The following is a 19,495-nucleotide window of genomic DNA, read 5'->3' as shown; positions in this document are numbered from 1 at the left end:
CATTAAAGAGCCCTCATGATCAAGCCCCTTCCTCCATGGTGACCTATGACTAGGACATCATGCATCCTGTTTCCTATAACCTAAATAGAGTTGAAATTTTATTGTATATGGGTGAGTCATTGATTGCTTCATCAATTAAGACTCACTCCTCATTAGACTAAAAGATCTTGAAGGCAGGAATAATGGGCATTTTTCTCACAATATTATTCCAGCACCACTACAGTTCATAGCACACCATAAGTGCTCAATAAATAATCCGTCAATGAATAAATGGACAGATAACCTTTCTTTGAAGGGTAAGTACATATCTGTGGATATGACTTAAAAATACAGAGACATTTTATGCTACTTTCCTCTTCTACCTGTCCCAGGATATTTGAAATTCCAAGAGTAAGGTGTAAGTCCTTTTATTTCATGTTTAGAAAGGAGGCTAAAAATGGAAATACCCTTGGGAGCTAGATGGAGGTGTATTTAGGCCCTGGAGAGGGTATTCCAGAGAGAAAACAAAGGAAGTTGAAAAGCAGGCTACTTTATGTTTCCAAAACTCCCCTGAGGCCTTGGAGGAGTCACCTCACCACAGATCCTGCAGTTTATTGTTTCTAGAGCTCCCTTTCTTCATAGCTGCAGAATTAATTTCAGCCCTATCCCTAGAATTAATTCTGTCCCAGGGCAAGAGAAATATAAGAAGTTAATAACCTTATGTGCTCAGGCATTCACCCTAGCTGATCCTAACCTTAGTATTTAGTCTGAGATCTATGCTTCTTATTCCAAAATTTTTGCCCAACTCTGATAATTTGGGTTATTTCTTAGGAACCCATGTCCTTATTATGAAGTCCAGGTCCTTCCAAGGTGCAGGAGACCCATAAACACACCAAGATTTCATTTAAGACCCAAGAAGGGCTACATGCTAGAAGTATGACTAGACCCTAGATGTACAGATAATCTAGAAATAGACAAAGTCTCAAAGATGTAAGCCAGAACTATGACAAGATCAAGACAATGTGTTTATGTTATATCTTCCTTCCAGAAAAAAATTAAATCCATCTTAAGGAAGAATATGTCATCCCAATTTTCTACTATTTTTTTTCCATACACAATGTCTAGCATTCAAACAAAAACTACCAGGTGTACTAGTTATGATACTTAATTGTAGGCATGAAACTTGGCTAGGTTATAAGATCCAGTTGTTTGGTCAAACACTGGCCTAGATATTTCTGTGATGGTATGTGGTAGATAGGATTGGCATCTACAATAAATTGACTTTAAGTAAAGATGATTACCTCTTATAATGTGGGTGGGCCTCCTCCAATCAGTAATGGCCTTAAGAGCAAAGAAAGGGAAAAGAAGACTCTCCACTTCAAGACTCCACCATCCACTTCTCTCTGAGTCTCCAACTTGCTAAACTCCCGTAAGAAATTTTGACTCAAGACTTCAACATCAGCTCTCACCATAATTTCCATCCTACTGGCTTCCTGTGTGGATTTCACACTCAAGACTGAAACATCACTCTTACCAGGATTTCCAGCCTGCCAGCTTGCCATATGGATTTTGCATTTGCCAGCCCCCATAATCTTGTGAGCCAATTCCACCAATTTCTTTAAATATATATATATATAGTTCTTTATTAGATATATTTATATATTAGACAATATTAATTGTTAAATATTGGTAATATAAGCAGAAAGATGGAAACTGTAAGAAAATGTTAAAAAGAAATGGTAGCTAGCAATCCAAAACACTACAATAGAAATGAAGAATGTCTTTGGTGAGCTCATCAATGGATTTGACATAGCTGAGGAAAGAAACAATGAACTTGAAGAAAGGCAATATAAGCTTTTCAGCCTGAAGTGCAATAAGAAAAACAATTTAATGCAGAACAGAACATCCAAGAACTGTGGGACTATGTTAAGAAGGTATAATATTCAAGTAATTGGAATGCCAAAATGAGAAGAGAGAATGGAGTAGAAAAAAGTATTTGAAGTAATAATGGTTGAGGATTTTCCAAACTTTCTGATAGATACCAAACAACAGATCCAGGAAGTTCAGAGAATTCTAAGTTAAATAAATAACAAAAAAACTACACTTCACATATTATATTCAAATTACAGAAAAGCAAAGAGAAAGAGAAAATCTTGAAATGAGCCAGAGGGGGAAAAAAAAAATGCCTTTCCTCTAGTAGAATAAGGACAAGAATTATAGTGGACTTTTTGTTAGAAACCATACAAGCAAAGGAGAGTGCAGTAAAATAAGGTGTTAAAAGGAAAAAAAAACAAAAACAAAAAACAAACAAACAAAAAAAAAAACAAAAACCGTCAACCTAGAATTCTACATTCAGTGAAATTGTCCTTCAAAACTGAAGGAGAAATAAAGACTTTCTCAAAGAAAAACTGAAAAGATTAATTGCCAGCAAACCTGCCTGGTAAGAAATGTCAACAAAAAGTTCTTTAGCAAGAAGGAAAATGATATAGGTCAGAAACTCGGATCTACATGATCAAAGAAGCATAATGGAAAAGGAACAAATTAAGCTAAAATACAATCTTTATTTTTCCTATTTGTAATTGATTTAAAAAATAACTGTTTTCCTATTTGTAATTGATTTAAAAAATAACTGTTTGGTTAAAGTAATGTTAGTAACAATGTATTGGGTGATTATGTCACATGGAAAAGTGAAATTAATGACAGCAACATCATAAGGGAAAGGTGAGAGAAATTGAGACTACTCTATTATAAGGTATCTATCTGTACCAACAACAAATAGTGCTATTTGAAGATGGACTTAGATTAGTTAAATATGTATGTGACAAACTCTAGAGTAGCCACTAATTTTTTTAAGTAGTATAATTGATATGCTAAGAGGAGAGATAAAGTGGAACCATATAAAATGCTCAATTAAACTCAGAGAAGGCAGAAAAGGGGGCAAGAAACAAAGAATAATTATATAATATTTATAAATTATATAAAATTTATAAATAAATTATAGAATTTGTATAATTCTATATTATACAAATAGAATATAGTACAGACAATGGTAGATATTGGTCCAGTTATACCACTAATCACTTTAAATTTGAATGGTCTAAATATACCAAACAAAAGATAGAGATCATCAGAGTGGGTTAAAAAAAAAAAAAAACACAAAGAAATAAGATCTAACTGTATATTGTCTTCAAGAAATCTACTTTAAATATAAAGACACAGATAGATTTAAAGCAAAGGGATGGAGAGAGAGATACCATGCTCACACTAATCAGAAGAAAGCTGAAGCAGCAATACTAATTTCAGACAACACAGACTTCAGAGTAAGGGAAATTATCAGTGATAAAGTGGAGCATTACACAATGAGGGGTCAATTCTCTAAGAAGATTTAACAATACTTTATATATATAGCAGCAGAGAATCAAAATACATATGGCAAAAACTGATAGATGAAACCCTTATACATTGTTGGTTAGATTGTAAAATGAGTGGTTGCTCATAAAATTGAACATAGGATTACCATATGTCCTGGCAATCCCACTTCTTGGTATATACCGTAAAGAGTTGAAAGCAGGGACTCTAACAGATATTTGCACACAGGATGTTCATATCAGCATTATTCACAATTACCAAAAGGTGGAAGCAACCCAAGTGGCCATCAACAGATGAACGGATAAACAAAATGTGGTATAAACACACAATGGAATATTATTCAGCAATAAAAAGGAATGAAGTTCTGATAAATGCTACAACATTGATGAACCTTGTAGACATTATGTTGTGTAAAATAAGCCAAACACAAAAAGATAAATATTGTATGATATCACTTACATGAAATACCTACATATAGGTAAATTCATACATGCAGTATGATTGCAGATTACCAGGGGTCAGGGTAATGGTTATGGGGAGTAATTGCTAACTGGGTGCAATGTATCTGTTTGAGGTGATGACCAAGCTTAGGTAATGAATGTTGGTGATGGTGGCACATTATTGTGAATGTAATTAATATAACTGTATTTGACTCTTGCAAGTGACTAAAATGAGAACTGTAAAGTTGTACACATGTTACTACAATTAAAAGTTTTTAAAAAGCTGACAGAACTCTAAGGAGAAATAGCCAAGTCCACTATTATAGTTGGAAATTCCAACACCCCTCTATCAGTAATTGATAGAATAATAGGCAGAAAATCCATTAGGAGACACTGACTTGAACAGCCCTATCAAGCCATCCAACAACAGCCAACTACACATTTCCTCTCAAACTTGCTGGACTATTAATCAAGATGGACCATATTCTGAGCCACAGAATGAAACTTAACACATCTAAAAGTACAGTAATCCTACAAAGTATGTTCTCAGACCACAATGAAACTATAACTCAGTAACAGAATGATAGGTGAGAAATCCCCAAATATCTGGAGATTAAACATCTGTGCATCAAAAAAAAAAAAAAAAATCTTAAGAGAAATTAAAATACATTTAAACTAAATAAGTATAAAACATCTTATTTAAATTTATATGATGCAGCAAAAGCAGTAATTAGAGGGAAATTTCTATTATTAAATATATAAATATATGGGGGAAGATCTAAAATCAATAATACAAGCTTCACCTTAGGAAACTAGAGGAAGAATAATTTAAGACTAGAATATGCAGAAGTGAAGAAATAATAAAAATTAGAGCAAAAAACAATGGAATTGAAAACAGGAAAACAATAAAGAAAATCAACAAAAGCAAAAGCTCGTTCTTTGAAAATGTTAACATAATAATAAACATAAAGCCAGGCTAAATAAGAAAAAAGGAGGAAAAATGGAAATTACCAATATCAGAAATGAAAGAGTGGCCATTACTATTGATTCTATGGATTTTAAAAGGATAATAAAGGAATATTTAAAAGGATAATAAAGGAATACCATGAAAAAATCCATGCTCACAAATTTGATAACTTCAATGAAATGGACCAATTCCTTGAAAGAAGCACTGCTGAAGACCACACAAGGAAAAATAGATAATCTGAATAGAAGTATGTTTATTAAAGTAATTGCTTCAATAATTAATAATCTTCCAAAATTTAAAGTACCAGGAACATAAGACTTCATAGGAGAATACTACCAAACACTTAAGGAAAGATTTATACCAATTCTCCTAATCTCTGCTAGAAAACAGAAGTGTAGGGAGCACTTTCCAACTCATTCTATTAGACTAGCATTACTCTAAAAGCAAAACCAGATAATGACATTATGAGAAAAGAAACATCCACACCAATATCTCTCATGAACACAGATGCAAAACCCTCAACAGATTAGTTGACCTACAGAACTTTGTACATGAGTGGATAAGACTAAAGGCCCCACTCTAATTGACAAAATTGTTTCCCACAGGAATATGGGTTTAAGCCTGGGGCACAGAACATACAAGATGAGCCTAGAGCATCTGATAGTGCCAGAAAGTAATGAAGTGCTAAAACACACACATACATACACACACACACACACACACACACACACACACACACACATGCAATGACAACTAAAGGAGCTCCTAATGGCCAAAGTTGGAATAATTTGAGCAATGTAAATAAATAAAGTATGTATTATAGCCCAAAGCATAAAATAAATATCCTTGAGACCCTGCTGATATAAATATATGATCAGAAAACTTAATATGTGGGAGATAATCCACAAATCACCTGTACCAAAGAATTCCAAGTAATTTATGTAAATACTCTGTCCTTAGGAGGTGGCACATAACTCCATAGTCTTTAGGTGTGGGCTATACATAGTGACTTCCTTCCAATAAGAAAAAATAGTAACTATAGTGAAGAAATCTGACAAATACTACCTCAATCCAGGTGATCAAGATCAACATCAACTGTGATGAGTGATGTTGATGGTATACACTGGATATGATGTGATAAGAAAGGCACTTTACCTCTGTAGTCTTTCTCCCCAAAACCAATTACCACAGCCTAATAATGAGAAAATCATCAGACAAATCCCAATTGAAGGAAAACCTACAAAACCGTGACTGTCCACACATCATACACCAGCCTGGTTTGGGAGAAATGCCCAAGTTCACAGCATAAAATCTGTAAGTAAAAACTCCAGAACCAAGTGAGAAGCCCCTCTCCCCACAGCCCAAACTGCAAAGCCTTGCTGTGCTAGAGAGCAGCACTCTCTGAACAAGTGAATATACCTCAGCCTAGCTCCAACTTGGATTTTAACCAACAAATGTGGATTGCTCAATGCAAGCTATGAATCCCCAACAAGCAGACAGAGGGTTTTGGAGATGACTGACCTTGGAGAGCTGGAGGACCTCTCTGGGAGGGAGGGGGAGCCCAGAGGACCAGGTGCTGTCTATGGCCAGTGAGTCAAACAGACTGGCCCTGAGAGAGGCTTTCTGTCCCTTTTTCGGCTCAGTAGAGACAGCCTCAGCCATTTTCAGTTCCCAGCACTCTGACTCAGACAAGGGTGGAGACAGCAGAGTCAGAGAGACTATTCAAATGCAAATGACCTCTCCCTAGGGAAGAAGGTGGTGCCAAGCTCTACTACCCACCTTCCATTCAGAACCAGACCCCACAGCCTGGGGAAAAAACAGCCACAGGCCACACCTCTTACACCAGTCAGGAGTGACAGGCTGACAGGCTTCACCTGCTAGGCAGAAAAGCACAGTGGTTTGAGGCCTCACAGGGTGTGCCAAACCTCTAAGACAAACCCTCAGGGAAACCAGATACTATTGCTTCCTGCTGAGACCTGAACCCATTCTAGTCTAGGAAAACCTTGTTGGGCAACCAAGGAAACCAGATGCCTAGACAACAGAAAACTACAACCTACACTAAGAAAAATGAAGCTATTGCCCAGTCAAAGGAACAGACTTACACTTCAACTGAGATACAGGAATTAAAACAACTAACACTAAACCAATTCAAAAAGTTTAGGGAAGATATGGCAAAAAAGATGAAGCATATAATGAAAACATTGGGTGTACAGAAGGTAGAAATTGAAAGTTCAAAAAAACAACTGGCAGAATCTATGGAATGAAAGGCACAACAAGAGAGATGAAAGACGCAATAGAGACATACAACAGATCTCAAGAGGCAGGAGAAACACTCAGAAACTGAAGAACAAGACACCTGAAAACCTGCACACAAAAGAACAGATAGAGAAAAGAATGGAAAAATATGAGCAAAGTTTCCAGGAACTGAATGACAACACAAAATGCAGGAATGTATGTGTCATGGGTGTCCCAGTAGGAGAAGAGAAGGGAAAAGGGGCAGAAGCAATAATAGAGGAAATAATCAATGAAAATTTCCCATCCCTTATGAAAGACATAAAATTACAGATCCTAGAATTGCAATGTACCCCAAACAGAATAGATCTGAATAGGCCTATGCCAAGACACTTAATAATCAGATTATCAAACGTCAAAGATAAAGAGAGAATCCTGAAAGCAGCAAGAGAAAAGCAATCCATCACATACAAAGGAAGCTGCATAAGACTATGTGTGTATCTCTCAGTAGAAACCATGGAGGTAAGAAGGAAGTGGTGTGATATATTTAAGATACTGAAAGAGAAAAACCACCAACCAAGAATCCTATATTCGGCAAAACTGTCCTTCAAATATGAGGGAGAGCTTAAAATATTCTCTGACAGACAATGACAGAGTTTGTGAACAAGATACCTACTCTACAGGAAATACTAAAGGGAGCACTACAGACAGATAGGAAAAGACAGGAGTGAGAGGTTTGGAACACAATTTTGGGTGACAGCAACACAGCAATGTAAGTACACTAAAGAAAGGTGACTGTGAATATGGTTAAAAGAGGAATACAATCAATGAAAACTAGAGACTATAATTAACAGAAACATTATATTATGCTTCCTTTAATGTGACAAAGGCAATATACCAAAGCTAAATGCATATAAGAGGGAGACATAAGGGAGAGGTATGGAACTTCTTGGCATTGGTGATGTTGTCTGACTTTATAATACTTTAGTTTAATGCTATCTTTCCTTTTGTTGCTTCCTAGCTGTCATGTTTTAACTTTCCTCTCTTTCTTTTTTCTTTCTCTTTTGTCTCTCTAGCTTCTTTGTCTCTTCCTCCTTCTTTGTGAAAGAAATGGAGATCTCCTTATATAGAGAGTGGTGATAGTGATGAATACATGAATATGTGACTATACAGCGAACCATCGATTGTTTACTTAGGACGGAATGTATGATGTGTGAACAAAACCATCTTTAAAAAACGGGTTGATGAAGAAACCTTGGGGGCACTATATTGAGTGAAGTAAGACAGACACAGAAGGACAAATATTGCAGGGTCTCACTGATATGAACTAATTATAATAAGTAAACTCATAGGCATGAAATATATGTTACCAGGACACAGAATGAGGCTAAAGAATGGGGAGCAGTTGCTTATTATGAGCAGAATGTTCAACTACAGTGAACTTAAACGTTTGGTAATGGACAGAGGTGATGGTAGCAGATTGTGAGAACAACTAACAGTGCTGAATGGTCTATGAATGTGGTGGAAAGGGTAAGCTCAGAGTCACGTATGACATCAGAAGGAAAGTTAGAGGTTAAAAGATGGGAATGTATAAATTTGTGCATCTTGTGGTGGATAATGTCCGTGACTAACTGTACAAATATTAGAAATCTCTTTCATGAACTAGAACAAATGTATGACACTATAACTAGAAGTTAATAATAGAGGGGCATATAGGAAAAAATATATATGTATTGCAAACTATATACTACAGTTAGTAGTATTTTAACATTCTTTCATCAACAATAACAAACGTACTATACCAAAACTATGAATCAGTAATGGAAGGGGGGTGATTAGGGGTATGGGAGGATTTGTTTCCTTTTTTTGTCTTTATTTCTTTTCTGGGGTAATGAAAATGTTCTAAAAACTGAAAAAAAAAATTGTGGTGATGGACGCAGAGCTGTGTGATGGTACCATGGCAACTGATTGTACACTTTGGATCTTTGGATAAATGTACGGTATGTGAACAATCTCAATTAAAAAAAAAAACAGCAAAAAAAAATAAATAAAAGCAAGACAGAAACTGGGAGAAAATATTTGCAGCACATATATCTGACAAAGAACTTACCCAGAATATATCAAGAACTCCTACAAATCAATAATAAAATGGGAAAAAAATCCACAATTTTTTAAATGGCCAAAAATCTTGAACAGACATTTTAAGAAGGAAAATATGCAAATGGTCCCTACGCGCATGAAGTGATGTTCCACATTACCAGTCATCAGGGAAATGCCAATTAAAACTATAATGAGATACCACTTCACAGTCCTAGAATAAATAAAATTGAAATATTGGTGAAGATATGGAGCAACTAGTACTCTCATAGACTGCTGATAGGAGTGTAAAATAAATAAACCACTTCCAAAAACTCTTAGCAATTGCTTATAATTTTAAATGTACACCTGTCTTGTGACCCAGTAGTTCCACTCCTATTTACACCAGAGAAAGGAGCAAATACATCCACAAAATGCCATTTATAACATTGCTTATTATAGTTTTAACCATAAAATCCCCAAAGTGGAAACACCCAACTGTCCTTCAATAGCAGAAGTCATAAACAAAACTTGACCCATGCATTAAGTGGAGTATTACTCAAAAATAACAAAGAATAAACTATTGAAACATGCAACATGGATTGATCTCAGAAATATGATGAGAGAAAGAAGCCAGATCCTCTCCCTCCAAAAATTATAATTGTGTTATTGTTTTCATAGGAAGTTCAAGAACCGGCAAAACTAATCTACTTGTGAGAGAAGTTGGAGATCGATCAGAAAAGAACACACGGGAATTTTCTGGTGTGAAGAAAATATTCTAAATCTTAAATAGGTTGTTGAAGATATGGGTAAAACTTACCAAATCATAAACTTAAGGTATAAGAATCTGTGATTCTTATTAAAAGTTCAAAAGCTTGGGCTCCTTCTAGTCCCAATGAATGTTAATTTCAGGAGATAACTCCTGGGAAACTGAAACTTAATTTCTCAGAAGATTATTATTATTACTGTTGCTTAATTTTGAGAATCACTGGTTTGGGTCTTATCAAAGGCTTATAATCACATACCTGAGAAAGAAGGGTCAAACTACAATCCATGAGGCAAAGTCCAGCTGTACTGCCAGCTGGCCTTTTGACAGCACTAAACACTAATTCTCCAAGTATGACCTCCAAACCACCAGCAGATCACCTAAGCAGTCGTAAGAAAATTGTTAGGGCCCTCCCTAGACCTACTGAATCTGGAAGTAAGGCCTAGAAATATGTTATGACAAGTCCTCCAGGTGATTCTGACATATGCTAAAATTTGAGAACCACTGTCACAGCTCCCTCATATTCTACCTACTAATGAGCTATATTGTCATTATAGACATGCATTGCTCTTGCCAGAGAATATATCTGAATTTTAAAAGGAGTAGCATTGGCATACATAGCGAACTAATTCCAAAACTGTGGAAAGCCGCCTCCCGAATCGGGCCTAGCGTATGCGCTGCAGCCTGCTCTAGAGTTACCCCCGCCCATCGAGTGAGCCAAGATGGCGCCTGCATCCTGTTTCCGCATAGTGACGCATGTATCCGCCACCCGCTCCTACCAATCGAAATCCTGTATACGCGATACTAGCCTAGAAGCTTATTGGTTGTTAATTGTGTATAAAAGGTCTTACCCGGACGGGGTAGGGTGAGACAGCCCACAAGGAGCCGTGCCTGACGGCCACATCGAGGCTGCTCTCCCACGAGGCGCCGTGCCCCGTGTAGGAACCAGTAACACAGAATGTTCATCTAGCTGTAGTAAAGGGCTTGCTTTCACAACTGCCGTGTGGTTCGAGTCGTGATTCATGACCAGGTTAGTTCGCGCAGTCTGCATCTCTCTCTCTCCTTCCCTGTTTCCCCTCGCCGGCCGGGAACCGGGGACCGAGCGGGGCAGCGCCGGACACAAAACCATTTTTAAAATAAAAAAATGTCATGATACTGCTCCCAGATATTTATAATTGTGACCCTAGAACTGTAAGGATTATCAGGAAACTGTGCCCTGACTTTTAATTACCTGCTTATAATTTATTAGAGAAAAGTGCAGCGCCTTCCCAAAATTCCAATATTCTCTGTTCTAACTACCTTCACTAAACCTTCATTTATTCAAGAAGAAATTAATTTTCTTGTCCTGAAGAGAAAGTCTACATTTGACCACAAAGTTCTAAGCTACTTGTCCCTGAATATACATTTCTATATTGCTAATAGGTAGGTAGAGAGAGAGAGGCAATGGAGTGATTCTTTGAGATTGCAAACATCTATACAATTCCATTTCACTCAGGAGAGGAATCCCTCGGCTACCATACTTCTGATTCACTCTATTCCCTTGACATAGAAGGACTGATATTATCACAAAATAGAAAAAGAGGTACACATTCATGAACCTAGGTGCTACTGCTAATCACTACTGCAATTCCCTCTTTTATTTCTTCTGAACTTAAAAAAATATATGAGAACAATTCCTTAAAATATCATAGCTAAAATTCAAAATAAAATTTGCTGAAATGATTAAAACACAGGAAAATATAAAGAACACACTACGTATGGCCTATCATTATTAACAATCATTATCCTATCATTCAGAGAACTCCTATTTACTTTTTAGTGCACACAATAAGGAAATTAACGCAACGCAGACAACTATAAAATTAAAAGGATGGATTCTTCCCAGCTCCCATGGTCTCTCCAAAACTATTCACTGTTAACAGATTCACATATGTAATTTCAGAATAAATAATTTGTATGCTTTCTGTTTCTAAAAGGGAATCATATTATACATTTCTTAAGAGGTTATTTAAAACATATCACCAGTCCCCTTGTAAGGATGTAATATTTATCTAGTATAGAGGAAGACAGAGCTTAATTTTAAATATATCACAAAAGGGGGAGAAGCCACAAGTACAGTAGAGATTTTTAAAAATTAGAGAATTCTCTATGCATCGCAATGTGAATAAATTTTAAAATGAAATGAAATTGATGACTTGCTAGGAAAACAAATTATTTAACTTGAAAAGAATTACCTAGAAGTTTCCATGGACAAATTCTTTCAAATCATCAAGGAACAGATAAATCTCATGCTATACCATGAAAATTTCTGGGTCATAGAAAAAGATAGAAAAATTATAAAGCAAGCATTACTCTGCAAAAGAATCTGACAAACTCAATTTAACAAAAAACAAAATAAAACAAAAATTTTAAAAGTTACTGATGAATCTCACTTGTGAATAAGAATGCAAAGATTCTCAATAAAACAGAAAATCCAATTCATCTGTATATTAAAAGAATAAAATACTAAGACCTCCAGTTTTTATTCAATTAATGACAGGATTTTTAATAACAGGGCTTCTATTATAATTTATCAAACTAACTCCACTAGACTATAAATCCAAGAGGGCAGGAACCAGGACTTTTGAGGGTTTTTTTATCACTGTATTTTCAGTGACAAGCATAGTGACTGTACTAAATGGAATTGTAATAAACATTTCATAAATGAATGAATGAAAGAATGAATGAATTACCTTATCAATCAGAAAAATCAAAGGAGAAAAGATATGCTTATAAATAAATGTCCAAAGTTATTTGAAATAATTCAACATCTACCCCAGATAAAGAAATATTTTTAAACTATGAATAAAAAAACTTTCTAAATATGAAACAGAACATCTTTGTCAAACCATCACCAATATCATGCTGAACAGTTTGTTAATGGACTTCTTCTTATTCATGGAAACAAGTCAAAAATGGCCACTATTTAAAAGCTCTTTCTGAAGTAAGCTAAGAAATATCAGGTGTAATATTGATAAATTAGAGAAAAAATATTCTTTGCATAATATTTAATTATTTATCTAGAAAATCCAAGAGAATTAGGTAAAAACCAACTCAAAAGGATTAGCAAATACAGGAGACTGGTACAGTAGAAACTAAATGTTGGGTATATGGAAGTTCATTGCAAAATGCTTTCAACTTTTCAGTATTTCTGGAAATTTTCATGGTAAATTTTTGTAAAAAAAGATTAGAACTAATAGTATATTTAAGGAACATGGCCAATTCAAAAGAAAAACATAAGTCCAATAACAACTACAATAACAAGTTAGGAAAAATAATGGATAAATGCTCATATTTATAACTGACAGAAATAATGCAAAATATCTTGGTATAACCACAACAAGAAATATAACTCAGATGAAAATGACAAATTCTGCTTTTAGCCCACCCAGGCAAAGGAACCAAGTACATATTGCCAAACAAAAATGGCTAAGGACTGAGGACTTACCACAGTTCCGCATTAGACATTCATGAACTTCCTTCTGGGCTAACTTCAATTCCTGAAAATTTCATGAACCTAATAAAAGAAGAAAGCAAATATGATAATCCATTAGCAACAAGTTTTCCTGATATTTTGACAGCAGCGATAATGTGAAATGTATTTGATTTTGAAAAACACAATTACAAGATAACCTGATTACATGAATGCAGTATTATATAAACATTGTTATAAATGCGAACATAATGTGTCTTGATTTTTAAAGACTTTTCAAGACTGACTCATGTCTTTATCAATTCAATTTTGATTGACTTGCAAATGACTTGTATGGAGTCTGGAATTGCAACAGGAAAAGTATTAGGACAGAGGGACTAGAGAACTGGATGCTATGGATGAAGCTGGTGTGCTTGTGCTCTCAGCTATTTTGTTTGGTCTTGCTCTTAGCTTTCGGATATGAAGATGCCCTTATATCAAGGTCAAAATCTTCCTGTAATAAGTATTTATATTTCAAAAGAGTTATTTATATTGGTGGAGCTTCTAATGATGAAACAACCAAAAAACTCTCTGAAGATGAACCATGTGCAAAGCAATAAATAGGCTCTGCGGGGTGTGCAAAGATGAGAAGGACTTAGTTGCTGTGGTCTGAAGACCGACAAGCTCTAGTTAGGGTGAGGATTTAGTCAAGATTACATAGTAGCATTATTGTTGACAGAGCATTTCCCAGGATATATAATTGCACTTGTGATCAATAAATCTGTTGTAATTTAATGTGTTGCTTAACGAATCAGAAGAGAATATAAAGTAGGTGAGTCAGGACAAGTCACTTAACCTCTCCAAGCCTCCAGTTTTTCTTAGATATTTCCTTTCTATCCTCTCTCTTCACTTTGAAGAGCTTGTAGGTATCCCTGCCAGAACATTCTTCCTCTCTCTTTCCTTCCTTTCCTTTCACCAGCCTGTTTTTTTCATTCAGGCCTCACCATAGATGGAGCTCATTTTCTCAGGAAATCTTCCCTCATCCCCCAGTTCTGAGATAGGTGTCCTTCCCCCGGGCTCCCACAGAAACCCGTCACATTGCTGTTATCACTGTTGTATATTTGCCTACTCATGTGTATATTTTCTTCTCTAGGCTCATAAGTTTCAGAAGCCTGGAACTGCCTGGTCTTTTTCACTATTTTATCTCCAGAACCAGGGTGTTGTAAACACATGTATTGCAGTTTCTTCTTTGCAAACCATAGATAGTGCTATTTGCATAAACCATTATGTGAATGGTGCCCTCTAGAGAGGTGTAGTATACAACCTGCACCATGTCCACTGCAGTTCTGGCTGGGACAGGGCTCTGACATGTAAAAGTCTTAATAGAAATTTGTGGAATATCTGAAAGGTAAATCAAATGTTCCCTAAAATTCTCCCTAATGCTAAAATTCTATGACTCTAATAAAATTTACAGAACAGATCACAGTAGGGTATAAATTACAAATAAAGTTAAAGCATATTACATCCAGAAAACTCACACATGCATCAAATAATACTTAGTTTAAAATTTATTGCCTTCAAAATCCAACCATATGAAATAAGTTACAGTACTAGAAGATAGTTGTTAAAGTGCTGAATATAAATAGACACATATCTGCATTCACAATAAACAATAAGAATATTACAGACAATTTCAGCACTTATTTACATTCAGGTATAATCAAATACTTTAGGTTTAGCCTGTATTTCCCCTCTGCAGATGCAGAATCCACAATTTCTCTAAGGAGACCTTGTTTCTTTCATTTAGAAACCATGTTCTAGGTTTTAGTTATCTCATTTCCAGTGAGACTCACTACTGCTAGGATAATAGGTGGAAAGAATGTGCACAAACACACATATACAACATACATACGTAACTGCATACATACATATATATTCATACTGATACATTCAAGGAGAGGACCCTTCCTCTCCTTTCCTCATTTCATATATTATTACCCTTCAACAGCAGTGAGAACACTGGTTTCCAAGAGCAACAATATATTTAGTGATTTAATTAATTCTTAATCAAGTTAATATTTTGGGGGAATTTTTTTTGTTCTTAGAATATTCCCTATTAAGGGAATATATTCAGAGTATCATATATAAAAACTACTTGGACTCTTTTTTTTTCTTCTTTGGGGTTATCAATTTGATATATATTTAGGGTCACTGAATTTTAGGGGTTTTCCTCATCCTTTTAAATTTAATTTTCTTTTTCAAACATGTAAAATTTTAACATGGTTCAAAAGTTCAAATCTACATTAAAATCACACTCACAGATGTCTTAATCTTTCCTACTCTTTTCTCCTCCACTGCTTGTAGGTAATTAATCTCATTCATTTCTAGTCTATATGATTAAGTATCCAAGGAGCGGCGTGCGCCGTGGGAAACCTGACAAGCCTCGTGGAACCAGCCGGTGTCCTGCCTTGCTTAGAGCTGCTGACCTATAAGACCTACAAGACCTACAAGACCGCTCGCGCGCTAGTGAGTAGCCGCCACTACTGCTTGCTGGCCATGCTTCACTGGAGGCACAATGCGCTGTCGCCGCCTTACCAGGAAACGCACAGGCGTCCAAGAACAGCTGGATGCGGAGCTTCTGCGCTATTCCGAGAGCCTTGTAGGTGTCCCCATTGCATATGACAACATCTAAGTAGTGGGTGAACTGGGAGATATGTATGATGATCAAGGACACATTCATCTTAACATTGAAGCAGATTTTACTTTCTGCCCTGAACCGGGGAAAAAGCTTATGGGTACAGTTAATAAACTGTTTTCCAGCCACATTGGCTGTTTAGTACACGGGAGTTTCAATGCCTCCATCCCTAAACCTGAGCAGATGCTGGCTGAGCAGTGGCAGACCCTAGAGATAAATGTGGGTGACGAACTAGACTTGGAAGTATTTCGTTTAGACTCAGATGCTGCTGGGTATTCTGTATTTGGAGAAAATTAAATGTCACTAGTTTACAATCCAAGTGTGCTGAAGTTTCTAAAGAAGTAACAGAAACCAGCACTGAAGAAACTGTCTAAAAACCTCCAAAGAAGAAAAAGAAAAAGAAAGACCTAGAGACTTATGGAGTAGAAGATGGTACCACAGAGCTAGTAGATATTGCAGATATCACCATAAAGGAAGAGACAGAACTGCAGACTCATAAGAGTGTGGATGGCCTCTGGGAGGAAGAGTCAGAGAAGAAGAAAAGTACCAGGATGATAAGGACAAGACGCTGTTTCCCAAGGCAGTGGCTCCAGTGGTTCCCAAAGTGACCACAAAAAGAGAAAAAAGGAAACACAATGAGGGTGCTAAAGTTACCAAAATTTTAGAAAACTCACAAAAAAAGAAAAAAGTAATTGTCTTCAGTGCATTTTAAACACTATTCAGTTTTTAAAAGCTTGATTGATACACAATAGATGAATAAATGCTTTAACTGGTATGAAATGCATGTGTACTCCAGAGTTTATAAAACAAGATACATTTAATTAGGAGTTTGTGTGTGTGTGTGCGCGCGCGCTAAAACTACAAAACTGAGTATAAATGACTTCGGTTAATAATCTTATTAATGTACCATTTCACTGTATAAGAATAAAAGGAATAAGAGCCACTCTTGCTCTTAACTCCTCAATTCCTCCAGGTCTTACAGTAATTGAAATTATTTCTATAATCTCATGACTGGTAAAATGACATTATAATACTATTCATATAAAAAATCAAAGGGACATTTAAGAATAAAGGTTAAATGATAGATATAATGCGTATAGTAATGTATAGGGCATGTATGCATTCCCACATGGACTTAATATCAAAAAAACATTTTAAATATGGTATTTTACATTTTAAAGCATAAATATACTCAATGACTTATTTAAATATTGTTTTCAATGTTTTATGGATATTATTTTTCTTTAAACATATTAATTACAAGAGACAGTTTTTATGAAGATCTCTCTAAAGTCCACAATGGAAATCAATTAGAAAATGATTGCACAGATTCTTGTTACTTCATTCGATAGGCAACCTTTTTGACTAATTGTATTTTGAAAATAAGGGTACAATGTCGAAAGAAAAGCAATGTGGTCAAAAAAATGTTTTTCAGAAGAAAAACTTTAAAAAGCATAATTGTCAATGAGCTCTAAACATGAAATCAGAAGATTCAGATCGTCTTGCCTATACCTCGAAGTAGTATTGGGCCTTGAGCCAAATACTTCACTCCACTAGGCCTCAGCTTTCTCATCTGCAAAATTAATATGGAGGAGGCAGAATTGGGATGTGGAGATTCTCTTTTCCAGCTCTAACAATTTGTGATTTTTATAATGCTTTAAACTAAAACTTGCAATTCTAAGTTTTCTTTTCTGTGGTTCTACAACTTTATTGTGCCAATGATTCACTTTGAGACACTTGTTAAATACGCCCCAACTACCAACTCTATAGGATAGGACTAGGGCCCAGGAATTTGTTATTAACAAGTGTCATAGATGATGATAATGCAAATAATCTATGGGCCACACTTTGAGAAACTCTGTCCAAATATTCTTGCATTTGACTGGAACCAAGTTGGACAGGCCTTAATATCACGGAAAGAACTTGTTTGCCTATATGGTATGGTTCCAGTAGTTCTGAGTATGTTTTTTTCCTAAAGAAAATACTTCTACATCAAAGTTCATGAATTATTTTTAGAATAAATTCAATTCTTTGGAGAAAAGTTTAATCTAAAGTAAAAGTGCTTCAAGTCACTTATATTTTAATACAAATAAATTTGTCAAGTTATGCAATTTTATAGCTGGGAGGGATACGGAACTAATCCAAAGCCCCCATTGTCCAGTTCTTTCAGAGAAGTGAAGTGGTTTGTTAAAAGTCTGACGGTGGATAGAAGGTCATATTCAAGAATGGGGCACAAATCTCTTTGCTCCAACTTTCATGTTCATTCTGATACCATAGAATCTTTATCTTTGAGCAGATCATTCTAACAGACAGGTTTGGTTGGCTGAACAATGGGTGTGGTGGTTTGGAGCTGTATTTATCCCAGAAAAACATGTTGTTAAACGTAATCCATTCCTGTGGTTGTGAATACATTGTGAATAGGACCATTTGATGAGGTTACTTCAGTTCAGGTGTGGTCCAGGATGGGTCTTAATGCTATTACTGGAGGCCTTTATAAATGGAATGAAATTCAGACAGAGAGAAAGCCATGGAAACAAGAAGCTGAAAGTCAACGGAATCTTGAAGAGAAGGGAGATACCAGGAGAGGCCACCATGTGCATTGTCTTGTGACAGAGATGCTCAGGACTAAGGAGCCAACCCCAGAACACCAGTCTTCAGGAAGAAAGCATCACCTTGATGACACCTTGATTTGGAGTTTCTTTTAGCCTCAAAACTGTGAGTTAATAATTCCCATTGTTTAAGCCAAGCCATTGCATGGTATTTGCTTGAACAGCCCAGGAAAACTAAGACAATGGCTACCAAAAATGTCAACTTCTTAATCCCCAGAAATTGCAGGAATGTTTCCTTACATGGTAAAGGGAGTTTGCAGAAGTTAAGGATAATGAGAAGGAAGATTTTCCTGATTACATATCTGAGTGGCCAGTATGATCACAAGGGTCCTTATAAGAAGGATGCAGGAAGGTCAGACAGACAAGAAATGTGTCTACAGAAGCAAAAGGAGAAGAGGAATGTAGACAGTCAGTAGAAACTGGAAAATGCAAAGAAAGAAATGGATTCTCTTCTAGAGCCTCCAGAAAGAGCCAGCCCTGACAAGACCTTAATTGTAGTCCCGTTAGACTCATTTCATACTTCTGTTCTCCAGAACTGGAAGATAATAAACCTGTGCTATTTTAAGTCACTAAGTTTGTGATAATTTGTTACAGCAGCAAGGGGAAATTAACACCTGAGGATTGAAGTAACCTAGGGCACTGGAGACCAATTGGCATAAAACTAAGAGGAGATAACAGGGAAGAGGTAGACAGGGTGCTTAAAGCAAATGGTGGCTCACTTGAGAAACCTACATGGGGTAATGGCCAGACTCAGAGCTTGAGTAGGAAAAAAACGTTATTAACAAGTTTCTAAGTAAATATTCTAATAGTTCAAATGGATGAGGAAGTTCATCTGCTTTGTTTGCCCTCTGAAGAAAATGGAAGTGAAAGAAAACAAGAGACCCAAAAGAAACATTTAAGTTAAATTGTTT

The 19,495-nt window shown here is 35.9% G+C and overlaps 1 pseudogene; it reads left to right on the top strand.

Moving 5' to 3' along the window:
• Positions 1-1,749: 1,749 nt before the first annotated feature.
• LOC119507702 lies at positions 1,750-16,687 on the top strand (annotated as a pseudogene).
• The last annotated feature ends 2,808 nt before the right edge of the window (positions 16,688-19,495 follow it).

The sequence above is a fragment of the Choloepus didactylus genome, chromosome 13, assembly GCF_015220235.1.
Source record: "Choloepus didactylus isolate mChoDid1 chromosome 13, mChoDid1.pri, whole genome shotgun sequence".
Lineage (NCBI taxonomy): Eukaryota > Metazoa > Chordata > Mammalia > Pilosa > Megalonychidae > Choloepus > Choloepus didactylus.
This window is presented reverse-complemented; position numbering and strand designations above follow the sequence as displayed.